The sequence below is a fragment of the Canis aureus genome, chromosome 25, assembly GCF_053574225.1.
Source record: "Canis aureus isolate CA01 chromosome 25, VMU_Caureus_v.1.0, whole genome shotgun sequence".
Lineage (NCBI taxonomy): Eukaryota > Metazoa > Chordata > Mammalia > Carnivora > Canidae > Canis > Canis aureus.
Window position 1 is genome coordinate 39,291,117 of NC_135635.1, and position 17,047 is coordinate 39,308,163.

The window sequence follows — 17,047 nt, forward strand, 5'->3', positions numbered from 1 at the left end:
ATCTTACCAAATTTGGGACATTTTTCAGCCATTATTTTTTCAAGTATTTTTTCAGCCCCATATTCTTTTTCCTCTCCTTCTGGGACTCCATTGACACAAATACTAGATCTTTTGTTATAGTCCCACAGGTCCCTAGGCTTTGTTCATTTTTTTCCAGTTTATTTTCTCTCTGTTGTTCAGATTACATAATTTCTATTATTTCTATTTTGCAGTTTACTGATTCTTTCCCCTGTCTTTTTCATTTTTTTGTTGGGTCCATCTGCTGATCTTTGTAGTTGGGTTATTATATTTTTCAGTTCTAAAATTTCCATTTGTGGAGCACCTGCATGGCTTAGTCGCTTAAGCGTCTGCCTTTGGCTCAGGTCATAATCCCAGGGTCCTGGGATGGAGCCCTGCATTGGGTTTCCTGCTCAGCTGGGAACCTGCTTCTCCCTCTCCCTCTGCCTGCTGCTCCCCCTGCTTGTGTGCTCTCTCCCTCTTTCTCAAATGGATGAATGAATTTTTTTTTAAAGATTTTATTTATTTATTCATGAGAGACACGCACACAGAGAGAGGCAGAGACACAGGAAGAGGGAGAAAGAGGCTCTTCACAAGAAGCCTGATGCGGGGCTCGATCCCAGACCCTGGGATCACGTCCTGAGTCAAAGGCAGCCGCTGAACCGCTGAGCCATCCAGGTGTCCCCCGATAAATAAAATCTTTAAAAAGTAAAAATAAAATTTCCATTTGTTCTTCTTTGATTATATCTTTTATTCCTTTGCTGAGTCTTTCCATTTCATTTATTTGTTCCAAGTATGTTTGTAATTGCTTGCTAAGAACTTTTTACACCAGCCAAGTGCCCCTCATGAATGATTTTTTATTGCAACCTGGACATTTGAATGCTATGTTATAGGACTTTGGATCTTATTGAATCCTTCTATTTCAACTGGCTTTATCTGACATCACTCTGACAAGGGAAGAGAATGGTGCCACCTTACTACTGTCAGGTAGAAATAGAAATCGAGGTTCCTCTCTCATTCTCCATTGCCATAGAAGGGGATGCTCCTTATAATTGGGCAGGGGTAGCAGTTCTAGCTCCCCACCTGGTCTCCATAAACCCTATGGCTGTGGCTTTGTTATTGCTGAGTGATGGTGAAAGTCTTGACTCTCCACTAGACCTCCTCTGACAACCACCCAACAAAGAGGGGTGCCTCATGATTGCTGGGTGGAGGTGGAAATCCTGGCTTCATATGTGATCTTTACTAACAGTACAGAGGGTTGAGGACCCTTGCCACTGGCTTATGGGAATGAATGGCCCAATTTTCTACTGGGGCCAGTGGGGATATTGGGGTGCCTCATTATAGCCTCAGCAGGGTGGAAGTTTAGGCTCCCCATTCAACCTTTTCTGGCATGGGAAGGGGCCACTGTTTTTCTTCTGATGTTTAATAGGAGTAGAGCAGTTATTATCTAAAAGTAGTTCATCTTTCTAGGTTGCTTCTTTCCTGGTCCTTTGGCTAAGAGAGCAGGCTTTTTGTTGAGGCTTATTTTCATCTGTATCCATTGAAGTTTCCCAGTTGCTGGCTTCTTTACCTCTGAGACTGGGATATACAAGACAAAAGAAAACTTACTACCGTGTTGTTCCTCAGACCCTGAGGTCCTTACCAGTCTGCCCTCTTCTCTACACCCTTCAGAGTCTTCTTATGTTAGTTCTATATGTAATGTCCGGGGTTTTCTGTTATATTTAGTGTGCTTAGCAAACAGTATGTTACTATGGATTGAATTGTGTCTCCCCTCTCCAAATTCATATGTTGTAGCCTAACATTCAATGTGATAATATTTGGAGATGGGGCCTTTGAAAGGTAATTAGATTTATATTTAGATGAGGTCCTGAGGTCCTCATGATGGGATTTGTGCCCTTATAAGAAGAGACACCTGAAAGCTTGCTTCTTCTCTCTTTCTGCCATGTGAAGACACAGCAAGAAGGCACTACCTGTAGGCCAGGAAGAGTTATCTCTAGAGCCCAACCGTGTTGACACTCTAATCTTGATCTTCTAGCCGACAGTACTGTGAAAATATAAATTTCCATTGTTGGAGCCACCTAGTTTATGGTATTTTATTATGGCAGCATAAGCTGACTAATACATGTGTCTACTCCATTTTCCTGAAAGCCCTCACTTTTTTAATTACCTGAATAGTTTTCCATGATTGTAGCATAGTTCAATTCTTTCGTCATTCATGGATATTCAGGTTAAATTTTGTTCTTTCATATTATAAACAATTCTTATAACAACATCCTCGCACAGATATCATGAAATACTTACAATTTTATATCTGTCCATTAAATTTTCCAGAGTAGGGATGCCTGGGTGGCTCAGTGGTTAAGCATCTGCCTTTGGCTCAGGGTGTGATCCCAGAGTTCCAGGATCAAGTCCCGTATCAGGCTCCCTGCAAGGAGCATGCTTCTCCCTCTGCCTGTGTCTCTGCCTTCTCTCTGTCTCTCATGAGTAAATAAATAAAAATCTTTAACAATAAGTAAATAAATAAATAAATTTTCCAGAGTAGCTATCATTGTATAAAAAAGTTATAATTTTTTTTGTTTTTTTTTTTTATTTTTTTATTTATTTATGATAGGCACACAATGAGAGAGAGAGAGAGGCAGAGACACAAGCAGGCTCCATGCACTGGGAGCCCGACGTGGGATTCGATCCCAGATCTCCAGGATCGCGCCCTGGGCCAAAGGCAGGCGCCAAACCGCTGCACCACCCAGGGATCCCTAATTTTGTATTTATTTAACATTGGCAGATTACTTTTTAAAAATTACTCTAATAATTGATTGTCCCACCATGACAAAATGTTAGGAGGGTGTAGGATAAAAGGTATATATAGAATAATATCATCTATGTAAAAATATATATACTATGTTTTCCACACCAAACAAAGCCTGGGGGATGCCTGAGTGGCTCAGTGGTTGAGCATCTGCCTTTGGCTCAGGGCATGATCCCCGGGGTTCCGGGATTGAGTCCCATGTCAGGTTCCCTGCATGGAGCCTGCTTCTCCTTCTGTCTGTGTCTCTGCCTCTCTCTATGCCTCTCATGAATGAATAAATAAATAAATAATATTAAAAAAAAAACAAAGCCTGGAAGGAAATAAATAAAAAGTTAACAGAGGTTATCTCTAAATAGTGGAAATATGCAGGCACTTGATTTTATTCCTTATTCTTTTTTGTATTTGCCAAATATTCTGTAATGAGTATGTAATACTTTTTAAATCTGGAGGAAAAAAAACAATAATATCAATATGATTTGCATAAAGGAAGTAATTATTGGAAAGTGCAAATTAGTTTATAGTCAAATCTTATAGCAGTTGCCATTTGAGAAAAATCTGTATAACAGAAAGATATTTAAAGATCAAGCTGACCTGACCCACCAATTTCAGTTCTAGGAATTTATCTTACAAAGACGTTTGCATATATGCCCAGAGATATGCAGTTTGATTCACTGCTTGTGATAGCAATAAACAGAAGATGCCCTAAATGTGCAACAATATGGAATCAGTCAAATAAATCACAGTATAATTATGAAAAAGAACAATGCAGTCCCTGAAAAGAAATGAGGTGGAAATAGATAGACAGATATAGATATATATAAACACACACAAATGAATATAAAACAACCTTCAATATAGCTTTCTAATTTAAAAAAAAAAAAGGTTAGAACCGCTATCTGAATGTCTCTTTTGTTTTCCACTATATTATATCCCGAGCACCAGAGGGAATATAGAATATCACCTAGCACTTGTAGGCGTTCACTATATACATATACATGCACATCCATATATGATGAATTTATTAATTTATGTAAGAAAAGAGAGGACTGTATACATATATGCATAGATCATCTCTTGAAGAAAACACAAAAACTGTTAAAAGTTGCCTTTGGGGAAGGAAACTAAGAAACTGGGGATCAAGGGTAGAGGAAGATTTATTGTCACTTATTAAAAATGAGACAATAGGCCCAAAATAGAGTCACTTATGCTAATCCCCACATCAGCAAACCAAGACCCTCCTAGGAATGTAATCTTTAGCCAGTCAGTCTGGAATTACCTGGTTAGACAGCATGGTATATGCTGTCTGTCCCCCTTAGGGAGGTGCTCCTGCTTGAAACATGCACTCTTTGCTAATGAACTTCCTTCCTAATCTAATTAACTTTCCAGTCAGCTCCTCATTTGTCTAGCTTCACTAGTTCCATGTTGGGAACTGGTGGTAATTCAGATCACAGTTCAGCATTTGATTGGAAAACCCAGATCTTGGCTTCATCCTCTGATTCCAAACTGGGAACCGCTAGCAATTTAGTCTGCAATTCCTCTTTTACTTGGAATTTCCCTAGATTCCACCATAGGAACTGCTGGTTGGTATCAGCTCACAGTCCGCATTTTGGGAAGTTTGCGAATACAATCCTTTCTTCCAACCCCAGCTTCATGTTGGGAATTGCTGGTGGTTCACACAGGGCCTCATTTTGGCCAGGCCACAGTAACATCTCTTGGTTACTACTGGTGTGTTAAGATGCACGTATTTGTTTTGTTTTGTGTAGATAAAGGCTCTTGCTACTCAGGAGCAGCTGCAAAATTGGTGGACACAGGTTGAGCATTTAAAAGCTGTCAGAGCACTTGCCACCTAACTCAAAGACTCCTGTGTCAGTACAAGTTGCTCATAGGTTTAGACTGACATTAGGTCACCCAACAATCTCAAGATTGAGATACATTGTAAAAGATTACACAATTCCCAACCCAGCATTACATCCCCTTTAGGCTCCAAGAGACCCAAAGGTTTAGCTTAAAAGATAAATAAATAATGATAAAGATGGGACCCTTAAAATTCTAAAAAGTTAATCATGTCACTTTCCAAGCATACATGCTTATTTTATGTCTAAGAACTATGGTTCAGAGCCATAAATCTCTACAAAAATGACCAAATCCTACTAAAAACAACCTAAGGGATGCCTGGGTGGCTCAGTGGTTGAGTGTCTTAGCCTTTTGCTCAGGGCTTGATCCCGGGGTCCAGGATTGAGTCCTGCACTGGGCTCCCTGCAGGGAGTCTGCCTTCGGCACAGGGCTTAATCCTGGAGTCCTGGGATCAAGTTCTATATCAGGCTTCCTGCAGAGAGCCTACTTCTCTCACTGCCTCCACCTCTCTCTCTCTCTCTGTGTGTCTCTCATGAATAAATAAATAAAATCTAAAAAAAAATAAATAAACAAAAACAACCTAAGATTAAACAAGATCATTTTTGTATCCTGAGAATTTAGATAGGTAACAGCCAGGTTGAGGGCCCCAAAACATGGCTACACAGAAATGTGGTTTGACCTCCATTTGTGGCTAAGGGTCCTATAAAAACTTCAGCCAGCCCTCATGGAAATTGTAATAATCATTATGAGAAATACTCCAATTAGATAAGGTCATTTAAGAAATGCACTTGAGGGACACCTGGGTGAATCAGCAGTTAAGTGTCTCTGCTTTTGCTCAGGGCATGATCCCGGGGTCCAGGATTGAGTCCTGCATTGTGCTCCCTGCAGGGAGCCTGCTTCTCTCCCTCTGTCTATGTCTCTGCCTCTCTCTGTGTGTCTCTCACGAGTAAATAAATAAATCTTAAAAAAAAAAAAAGATGTGCACTTGATAAAATTTCCTAAATTAAGCAAATAGAATGAGGTACTTATTTGCAGAAGCCTCCAAAAGGTGCAAAAATTCCAAAGATAAACAAAATTGATAAACCACTAGTCAGACTCATTAAAAAAGAAGAAGAAGAGAAACTGAGAGGACCCAAATAAACAAATGTAATAATGAAAAAGGAAAATAGCAACCAACACTGTAGAAATACAGTTACAACAGAAGATGAAAACCTATGTCATGACACCTGGGTGGCTCAGTGGTTGAGCGTCTGCCTTTGGCCCAGAGCATGATCCTAGGGTCCTGGGATCAAGTCCCACATCAGGCTTCCTGTATGGAGCCCGCTTCTCTCTCTGCCTTTGTCTCTGCCTCTCTCTCTCTCTCTCTCTAGGTCTTTCATGAATAAATAAATAAAATCTTGGGGGAAAAAAAAGAAAACCTATGTGTCAACAAATTGACAGCTTAGAAGAAATGGATAAATTCCTAGAAACATATAACCTACCAAACTAAAGCAAGAAGAAATAGAAAATTTGAACAAACCCAATTACCAGCAATGAAATTGAATCAGTAATCAAAGAAGTCCCAAAAAACAAAAGTCTAGGACCAGATGGTTTCCAGGTGAGTTCTACCAAACATTTATTTATTTGTTTATTGATTGCCCATAATCAAAACTTTATTGGAAAATAAAATAGGAGATGACTGTTATATACCTACAAAATTAAACATAATATCTTGGTATATTAACAGGAATTACTGAACTGATAAGGCTTTCTTCGATATAACACTAATTCAGGAGGTTGTGTAGATCATTAGTGTTACTTTCTTCTAAATGAACACCCTTCTGTGAGTCTGGCCTTTTCTCCTGTTTGCTTCAACACTGTTGAGCAGCCTTCACAAAGAACCACTGTCTGAGCATGGCTGAAAACCATGGTTGTCTTGTAGCAACCCGGACATTTTATAACCATAAAATAGGAATTTGAGTTTTGAACTACCCATTTCTTTTTATGTTTTTTCTTTTCCTCTTCCAAGGATAGATGTATTAAATCTCTAGCCCAAGGCATATTGATCCTTCACAAACCCAGCCAACCAAATCTCCAAGGTGACACCCCTAGTGAGAAGCATGTGACTAACTTTTACCAAACATTTAAAGAAGTATTAATACCTATTCTCAAACCATTCCAAAAAATTGAAGAAGAAGGAAAACTTCCAAAGTCAATCTATGAGGCCAGTATCACTCTGATTCCAAAACCAGATAAAGACACCACCAAAAAACAACAGCAACAAAAAAACCACAAAACTACAAGCCAATATCGCTCATGAATATAAAATACAAAAATCTTCTACAAAGTATCAGCAAACTGAATTCAATAATACATTAAAAAAATCATACACCACAATCAAATGGGGGTTTATTCTTGGAATGCAAGGATGGTTCAATGTTCATAAAACAATGTAATACATTACATCAATAAGAGAAAGGATAAAAACCATATGATCATTTCAGTAGACACAGAAAAAGCATTTGAAAAAGTACAACATCCATGTATGATAAAAACCCAAGGGATGCCTGGGTGGCTCAGTGGTTGAGCATCTGCCTTTGGCTCAGGGTGTGGTCCTGGGGTCCCAGGAACAAATCCCACATCAGGCTCCCTTTGAGGAGTTTGTCTCTCCCTCTGCCTGTGTCTCTGCCTCTCAGTGTCTCTCATGAATAAATAAAATCTTAAAAAAAACCTCTCTGAAGTAGGTTTAGAGGGAATATATCTCAACATAATAAAGGACATATGAAAAACCCACAGCTAACATCATACTCAATGGTGAAGATCTGAGATCTTTCCCTCTATGGTCAAGAACAAGACAAAGATGTTCACTCTCACCCCATTTATTCAACATAGTACTGAAAGTCCTAGCCACAGCAATTAGACAACATAAAGAAATAAAAGGCATCCAAATAGAAAGGAAGAAGTAAAACTATATGCAGATGACATGATACTATATATAGAAAACCCTAAAGACTCCACCAAAAAACGTTTAGAACTGATAAATGAATTCAGTAAAGTTGTAGGATACAAAATCAATGTACAGAAATCTGTTGCATTCCTATACTAACTAATAAAGCAGGAGAAACTGAAATTAAGAAAACAATCCCAGTTATAATTGCACCAAAACCAATAAAATATCTAGGAATAAACTTAACCAGGACCCTGGAAGCTATAAAACACTGATGAGGGGATCCCTGGGTGGCTCAGCGGTTTAGTGCCTGCCTTTGGCCCAGAGCGCGATCCTGGAGTCCCGGGATCGAGTCCCACATCGGTGCTCCCTGCATGGAGCCTGCTTCTCCCTCTGCCTGTGTCTCTGCCCCTCTCTGTGTGTCTCTCATGAATAAATAAGATCTTTTAAAAAAAAAGAAGAAAGAAGAAGAAAAAGAAAGAAAGAAAGAAAGAAAGAAAGAAAGAAAGAAAGAAAGAAAGAAGGAAGGAAGGAAGGAAGGAAGGAAGGAAGGAAGGAAGGAAAGAAAGAAAGAAAGAAGAAAGAAAGAAAGAAAGAAAGAAAGAAAGAAAGAAAGAAAGAAAGAAAGAAAGAAAGAAAGAAAAAGAAAAACAAAACTGGAGATATCACAAATCCAGATTTCAAGTTATATTACAAAGTGGTGGTAAGTATAACAGTATAGTACTGGCATAAAAATAGACACATAGATCAATGAAATAGAACAGAAAACTCAGAAATAACCAAAATTATTTGGTCAATTAATCTTTGACAAAGGAGGGTGGCTCAGCGGTTTGGTGCCTGCCTCTGGCCCAGGGCGTGATCTTGGAGTCCCCGGATCGAGTCCCGCATTGGGCTCCCTGCATGGAGCCTGCTTCTCCCTCTGCCTGTGTCTCTGCCTTTCTCTCTCTCTCTGTGTCTCTCATGAATAAATAAATAAATTAATTAAATCTTTAAAAAAAAATCTTTGACAAAGGAGATGAGAATATGTCATGAGAAAAAGATAGTTTCTTCAACAAATGGTGTTGGGAAAACTGAACAACAACATGCAAAAGAATGAAACTGGACCACTTTCTTTCACCATACACAAAAATAAACTCAAAGTGGATTAAAGACCTAAATGTGTGAGATTCCTGGGTGGCTCAGCAGTTGAGCATCTTGCCTTTGGCTTAGGGCCTGATCTCAGGATCCATGATTGAGTCCCACATCAGGCTCTCCGCAAGGAGCCTGCTTCTCCCTCTGCCTTCTCTGTCTCTCTGTGTTTCTCATGAATAAATAAATTTTTTTTTTTAAAAGGGGGCCTAAATGTGAGACCTAAAACCATAAAAATCCTTTCCCCCCCAAATTTTTATTTAAATTAAAAAAATACAAGAACACTATCTCAAAGGGATACATTCACCCCTGTGTTTATTGCAGTATTATTCACAATCCCCAAGATATAGAAGCAGTCCAAGTGTCCATCAGTAGGTGAATGATAAAGAAGAGGTGGTATATATACTACTAAGCTACAAAAAAAAAAGAACAAAATTTTGCCATTTGTAACAACATGGATGGAGCAAGAGTATAATGCTAAGCAAAATAAATCAGTCAGAGAAAGGCAAACACTATATGATCTCACTCATATGTGGAATTTAAGAAACAAAACAAACAAGCAAAGAAAAAAAGAGAGGGAAAGAGAAAAAGAGGGAGAGAGAGAGAAACCAAGAAACAGGTTCTAGAGAACAAAACTGATGGTTATCAGAGTGGTGGGGATGCGGGGACAGGGGACATAGGGGATGGGGATTAAAGAGTACATTTATCATGATGAAAAAGAAAGGTTTCTGGGGCACCTGGGTGACTCAGTGGTTGAGCAGCTGTCTTCAGCTCAGGTGGTGATTCCCCAGGTCCTAGCATCCAGTCCCGCATGAGGCTCCCCGCAGGGAGCCTGCTTCTCCCTCTGCCTATGTCTTTGCCTCTCTCTGTGTGTTTCTCAGGAATAAATAAAATCTTTAAAAAAATAAAAATAAAAATAAAGGTTTCAAAATTCCAAAATACCTTCATTAAAAAATTCATTGCAGGGCAGCCCTGGTGGCGCAGCGGTTTGGCGCCGCCTGCAGCCTGGGGTGTGATCCTGGAGACCCGGGATTGAGTCCCACATCGGGCTCCCTGCATGGAGCCTGCTTCTCCTTCTGCCTGTGTCTCTGCCTCTCTCTCTGTGTGTCTATGAATAAATAAATAAAATCTTTTTTAAAAAATCATTGCAAAAAAGCAAATGAAAAATTAAAGACACAAGTGGTACCTAAAACAAAAGACTGTAAGGCTGAAGTAACACCTACTGCTCCCCTCTATCCTTCATGTGAGGATTCATTGTAGTAACCCTCCACCTGAATTGTCTTTCCACTCTGAAGGGACTACAAGACCATAAACAAAAGTCTGTCAAACGAGTGACCTTACACACACACCCTTACTACCCTCAAAAGAGGGCCCCTGTCTGCACCCCTCCCAGAATTGATGAGACTCTACGGGATTTTCTGGTAAACTGCTATGTCCTTTGCTTCAAGCAGCCAAGGGAAAACTAAAATAACAACTAATGGGGGATCCCTGGGTGGCGCAGCGGTTTGGCGCCTGCCTTTGGCCCAGGGCGCGATCCTGGAGACCCGGGATCGAATCCCACATCGGGCTCCCGGTGCATGGAGCCTGCTTGTGTCTCTGCCTCTCTCTCTCTCTCTCTCTCTCTCTCTCTCTCTCTCTGTGACTATCATGAATAAATAAATAAAAATCTTTAAAAAAAAAAAAAAAAGAACTTTAAAAAAAAAAAAAAAAAAAACAACTAATGGAAAGAGGTGCCTGAGTGGCTCAGTTGGCTAAGTGTCTGCTTTTGGCTCAGGTCATGATCCTGTGGTCCTGGAATCAAGTCCTGTGTCAGGCTCCCTGCTCAGCAGGGAGTCTGCTTCTCCCTCTCCCTCTGTCTGCCTGCCCGCCATTCCGCCTTCTTGTGCTCTTTCTCTCTGTGTGTCAGATAAATAAATAAAATCTTAAAAAAAAAAAAAAAAAACTAATGGAAAATTTTGCCAAATTCTGGTAGATAGCAGAGCTACAGATGGGATCCTGGAAAAACTAGCAGAGCCCAGCTATAGGTGAGAACTCCTACCAGTGTCAGCTCTTCTGTATCTCTGACTATAGTACCAAGTGGAGAGAGAAAATAAAATATCTTTTGCATCCTCTTTGCGGCTACCTCTTGAGTCCAAGGGGTTGTTCAATACTGCTAAGAATATTTACTGTTTGTCCTAGCTGAACACTGACAAGGTATTTAAAAGGATTTCTTTTTTTTTTAAGATTTTATTTATTTACTTGAGAGAGAGAGACACAGAGAGCATGAACTGGGGAATGTGCAGAGGGAGAAGCAGACTCCGGGCTGAGTGCAGAGCCTGATGTGGGGCTCCTTTCCGGGACCCTGAGATCATGACCTGAGCTGAAGTCAGATGCTTAACTGACTGAGCCACCCAGGCACCCCTAAAAGGATTTCTTTTAAGTTTTTCAGTCTTCTCTCCCTTATGCTAAAAGGAAACTTTGTGCCCAGAGAAGGTGGGGGAGAGATTTGAAGATAATGTGACTGGATGGCCAGATGGGCTTCTTGCTATCTTTTAGGCTACAGCCCAACTCCTTGGAGAATTGAAAGCAGCTGCCTTTACCTAGAAACAATTCAAAAAACATAAATTTTTTAAAATCAATCCCAAAACCTCCTCTATTTATCTCAAAAGACTTGTAAGTACTGTAAAACTTTTTGGCTCTAAGAAACAAAAATTCTTCTTAAGGGAACTTGCCTTCTTTCCCTGTGCCTTTGAGATGTGTATATCCTATTAGTCTATAAATTTAAGGGAGATAATTCTTCTTATCAGAAGAAAAACAAAAGGGGAGAAATGTTATTTGGGACTTGGACAAATTAAAAATATTGTGTCTTGCCACTAATATCAAGAAAAAGCTTTAGCCATCTGAGCAGGTAATCTTAACTTTTTCCAACTGTTCTTTTATAAGCTAGTAAGTTTTGATTTATCATACCGGTCTCATGGTAGTAATTTAAAAATGAAACCTATAAGGTCTCTGCATCTGTCTATATGTTTACATGAGTCTATATATGTATATATGTGTGTGTGTGTATATTACAGATGTGTGGTATTTTCTACCTCCAGATGATATTGTCAAAATTAATTTGTGGAAGAACTCTATTTAAATGGGCTAAAGATAATTAAGTGCCTATATGAATCATATATTCATAAAATTCTTAGAAACGTAGTAAAAATGAAACCAAACACTTTTTAGGTTCATGTGATCTGAGGAATCTTTGGTAATTAAAAAAATAGTTTACATTTGTTTGGCTTAATTAAAATAGACATGTCTTTAGAATTCTCAACGTTGGGATCCCTGGGTGGCGCAGCGGTTTGGCGCCTGCCTTTGGCCCAGGGCGCGATCCTGGAGACCCGGGATCGAGTCCCACGTCGGGCTCCCGGTGCATGGAGCCTGCTTCTCCCTCTGCCTATGTCTCTGCCTCTCTCTCTCTCTCTATCTCTGTGACTATCATAAATAAATAAAAAAATTTAAAAAAAAAAAAAAAAAAAAGAATTCTCAACGTTAAAAACAATGCAGATATAGAACTTTTATTATACCTGGGCTTACTAGTCAAATAAGTTCCTGTTATCTCTGTTAAAAAACTTCTCTGTGGGCAGCCCCAGTGATGCAGCGGTTTGGCGCCGCCTGCAGCCTAGGGCTTGATCCTGGAGACCCAAGATAGAGTCCCATGTCAGGCTCTCTGCATGGATCCTGCTTCTCCCTCTGCCTCTGTCCTTGCCTCTCTCTGTGTGTCTCTATGAATAAATAAATAAATAATCTTAAAAAAAAACTTACCTGCAAGAAAAAAATAACTTGCCATGATGAAATTTTTATAATTAATCTAAAAATAATAATTGTTGAAAACAAGTAAATAGATAAAAGTGAGATAAAAGTTTTTAGGTGAATTTTTAATGGTTTCCCCCAACCTTTTTAGTAAACTAAGACCTTAAAATTTTGCTAAGTTAAATTAAACAATGGATAGTCTAAATATCTGGATCATTTCTAAATTAGATAAAATGCTGAAACATGAATTACTGAACGTAGGTTTATCCACGTTTGGCTTCCCTTTATAAAGGAACTAAAGATATTTGCATCTACAAGTAAAACATGTTTTGTGCCACATTAAAAAAAATTACTATGAGAAAGCATATGTTTCTAGAAATTATAAAATGTATTTATACATCTGCCAAACCACAGAATGCTAATGTAAAAAATAGTTCATAATTGCTTACTTCATAGTTTCTGCTAGAAATTAAAGGTTTCTATGGGCTGAAAAAGTCTAATATATATATTTTAAACTACTTGAAATAATAAGGGAAACATCTCCATTTACAAGGAAAGTAGGATGTAAGTTTTTGGTAAAAGAAGGTATGGTAGGGATGCCTTGATAACTCGTCAGTTAAGCATCCGAGTCTTGATTTCAGCTCAGGTCTTTTTTTTTTTTTTTTTTTTTAAGATTTTATTTATTTATTCATGAGAGAGACAGAGAGAGGCAGAGACACAGACAGAGGAGAAGCAGGCTCCATGCAGGGAGCCTGATGTGGGACTCGATCCCGGGACTCCAGGATCACACCCTAGGCCGAAGGCAGGCGCCAAACCGCTGAGCCACCCAGGGATCCCCTCAGCTCAGGTCTTGATCTCAGGATCATTGAGTTCAGGCCCTGTGATTGATTGATTGATTTAAGATTTTATTTATTTATTTGAGAGAGAGAAGGAGAGAGAGAGAGAAAGCATGAGTTGGGGGGAGTGGCAGAGGAAGCTGCAGACACCCCATTGAACAGGGAGCCAGACATAGGGCTCGATCCCAGAACCCTGGGATCATGACCTGAGCTGAAGGCAGATGGTTTCACCAACTAAGCCACTGAGGATCTAAAAAAAAAAAAAAAAAAAAAAGTATGGTAAAAGAAAAATGGAAATGCTATTTTGTTGAGGGAAGAGAAAATAACTGTCCTAAAGTAAGACTCCAATTGTCATTTTAAAATGTGTTTCAGAGTGCCTAGGTGGCTTAGTTGGTTGAGTATCTGACTTTTGATTTTGGCTCAGGTCATGATCTCAGGGTCATGAGGATGGAACCCCACATCCAGCTCTGTACTGAGCATGGAGCCTGCTTGGGGTTCTTGCCCTCTCCCTCTGCCCCTGCTTGTGCACGCTCTCTCTCTCTCTCAAAAAATAAAATAAAATAAAAATTGTGTCACAGAAATAACCAAACTTCCTTGTCAATTCCATTATAATGAACTTTCATCATGTCTTTAACACTGAGCCTTTTTTAGGAGGCTTTTGTCATTTATTTATTTTTATTTTTATTTTTTTAAAGATTTTATTTATTTATTCATGAGAGACACAGAGAGAGAGAGAGAGAGAGAGAGAGAGGCAGAGACACAGGCAGAGGGAGAAGCAGGCTCCATGCAGGGAGCCCGATGTGGGACTTGATCCCGGGACTCCAGGGGAAGGCAGGTGCTAAACCCTGAGCCACCCAGGGATACCCGTCTTTTGTCATTTATAGATGGTTCATGTTTTACACAGATGCTTTTGCATAAATTCTTACAATACTTCTTCACCAAGAAGATTCATTGAAAGGACTCTGGCAAACACACGGTTCTGATAACTTTAAGATAAAAAAGTGAACTAGGTAAGAATTTCCAGAATTAATGGGGAAAAAACCTGGATTTAAGCAAGAATTAATAACATGGGGGGATCCCTGGGTGGCGCAGCGGTTTGGCGCCTGCCTTTGGCCCAGGGCGCGATCCTGGAGACCCGGGATCGAATCCCACGTCAGGCTCCCGGTGCATGGAGCCTGCTTCTCCCTCTGCCTGTGTCTCTGCCTCTCCCTCTCTCTCTGTGACTATCCTAAATAAATAAATAAAATATTAAAAAAAAAAAAAAAAGAATTAATAACATGGGACTTAATGAGCTGAGGAGGATGATTACAATTTTTATGATTTCTTGCTTGAAACATCGCTCGTTCTTTAATGTTTTATCTTTCCAGACTGAGGAAATTTTTCCTCTTAAGCCATTTATGACTTGTAATGTTAGTAAAATATGACGCCTCTGTGATCAAAAATGAAACATTTACTTTTTCTCCCTATCTGATCCCTCCAAAATTTGAAAACTCTTGAGTATTCTTTTTATGACAAAATAGTTATTTACACAAGTTCAATGAGAATATGTTATCCTTGTAATAGGGCACAAATGGGAACATTGGTTAGATGACAAGGCTTTTTTAAAGATTTTATTTATTTATTCACGAGAGACACACAGAGAGAGGCAGAGACACAGGCAGAGGGAGAAGCAGGCTCCCCCCAGGGAGCCCGAACTGGGACTCCAGGATCAGGCCCTGGACTGAAGGCGGCGCTAAACCACTGAGCCACCTGGGCTGCCCTATTACCAAGACTTTGACTAGAATGTTTTATTTAAGAGAGATGGGCATAGACCCAGATATGACTAGACAGCTTTGAAGATATAAGGTTAAAAAAAAAGAAAGAAGGAAGGAAAGAAAGAAAGAGAAAGAAGAAAGAAAGAAAGAAAGAAAGAAAGAAAGAAAGAAAGAAAGAAAGGAAGGAAGGAAGGAAGGAAGGAAGGAAGGAAGGAAGGAAGGAAGAAAGAAAGAAAGAAAGAAAGAAAGAAAGAAAGAAAGAAAGAAAGAAAGAAAGAAGGTCGACTTCATGGAGCCAATAAAGCCCCTTGGAAAAATTGGCCTGGTACCTTATTCATAAGGTTTCAGCAAAGCAGTCTTTTTTTTTTCTTTAAATATTTTATTTATTTATTCATGAGAGACAGAGAGAGAGAGAGAGAGAGGCAGAGACACAGGCAGAGCAGAAGCAGGCTCCCTACAGGGAGCCCAATGTGGGACTTCCCAGGATCAAGCCCTGAGCCAAAGGCAGACGCTCAACCACTGAGCCACCCAGGCATCCCTCCAGCAAAGTAGTAAAAAAAAAAAAAAAGTTTATATGGTCAATTACTATTCTTGCTGCACTTATGTAAATAACCAGACCAAGTTTAATGCAAGCAAATTTGTTTTATTGTGATTATCTTTGATAAAAATGGGGATAATTGTAGAGACAAACATTATGTTTGCATCTTTGTCCATGTTAGATTCTAACCCTGTTAGCAGTCTTTGAGTTGTTCTTATATACCTGTATACCAGACTGGGTCCTGAATTCTCCTACTTTCCTCAAATATCTGGCTACAACTCCAAATGAACATTTCTGATTTTCTTTCCTCCTTTTGATCTGGAATCACTAAGAATAAAAACTGCCTTTGAATCTCCTTGGATGGAACTAAACCAGGTCCTCCTTGCTACCTGAATGGCAGCCAAACTCCAGGGACGTGAGCCTTGGGTACATGCCTTACAGCTGAAGAAGTCTCCACCTGCCATCTGGCCCTGTGCACCTCAAAACCTTTAAGCTGGAGACCTCAGAATCAAATGGTCTAAGAAGGGGATCCCTGGGTGGCGCAGCGGTTTGGCGCCTGCCTTTGGCCCAGGGCGCGATCCTGGAGACCTGGGATCGAATCCCACATCAGGCTCCCGGTGCATGGAGCCTGCTTCTCCCTCTGCCTGTGTCTCTGCCTCTCTCTCTCTCTGTGACTATCATAAATAAATAAAAATTAAAAAAAAAAAGATTAAAAAAAAATTGTCTAAGAAGAGATGTAGCTGACAGTAGATAAATTGCTTCCACCAAAGAAGCTCGATCAAGGCTTCATACTTAAACTGAACATGAAGCTCTTTCTTTTCTCTTTCTTTCCTTCACTCTGGTATTGGCTTGGAAAGATAACACCCTCATCTGTATCTCCCAGGTCGTTACTAAGGGTGGGGTGCAGGGGGTGGGGGTGGGGGTGAAGGTTAACCCTTCAGACTGCTAGATTTGTCACCAAGAAATTTGATCTGTCCATGATGCTAGAGACTTCCCCCTGGTCCATTTCCCTGCCTCTGGTTTACAATCCCAAACCTAGGAAAGGGACACAAGACAAGGGTAATCAGAATAAAACCACCTGTATGGTCTACAGACCCTTACATTTTACTGGTCTCCCTGACTGTCACCTTTCCAGTCCTGAACCACAGACTCAAGCAGGAATTACCAGGAGGCATTCATGATTCAAAATTACCTTGGTAGCTCAGGGCTCCCCTGGCTACTATTAAATGCAAATGAGGCTACAATCAAGAACTTATCCTTAACTCTAGAAAGTATTGCAGATGGGGACAGCCCAGGTGGCTCAGCAGTTTAGTGCCGCCTTCGGCGCAGGGCGTGGTCCTGGAGACGTGGGAGGGATGAGTCCCGAGTCCACGTGGGGCTCCCTGCATGGAATCTGCTTCTCCCCTCTGCCTGCGTCTCTGCCTCTCTCAC

The 17,047-nt window shown here is 40.1% G+C and overlaps 1 protein-coding gene and 1 pseudogene across 4 annotated transcripts in view; both read right to left on the bottom strand.

The window, feature by feature from the left end:
- Window positions 1-17,047, bottom strand: part of CD4 (CD4 molecule) — a 50,821-nt gene that overhangs the window by 19,126 nt on the left and 14,648 nt on the right. The window lies entirely within an intron of this gene.
- Window positions 5,688-7,409, bottom strand: LOC144297324 (small ribosomal subunit protein eS27-like pseudogene; annotated as a pseudogene).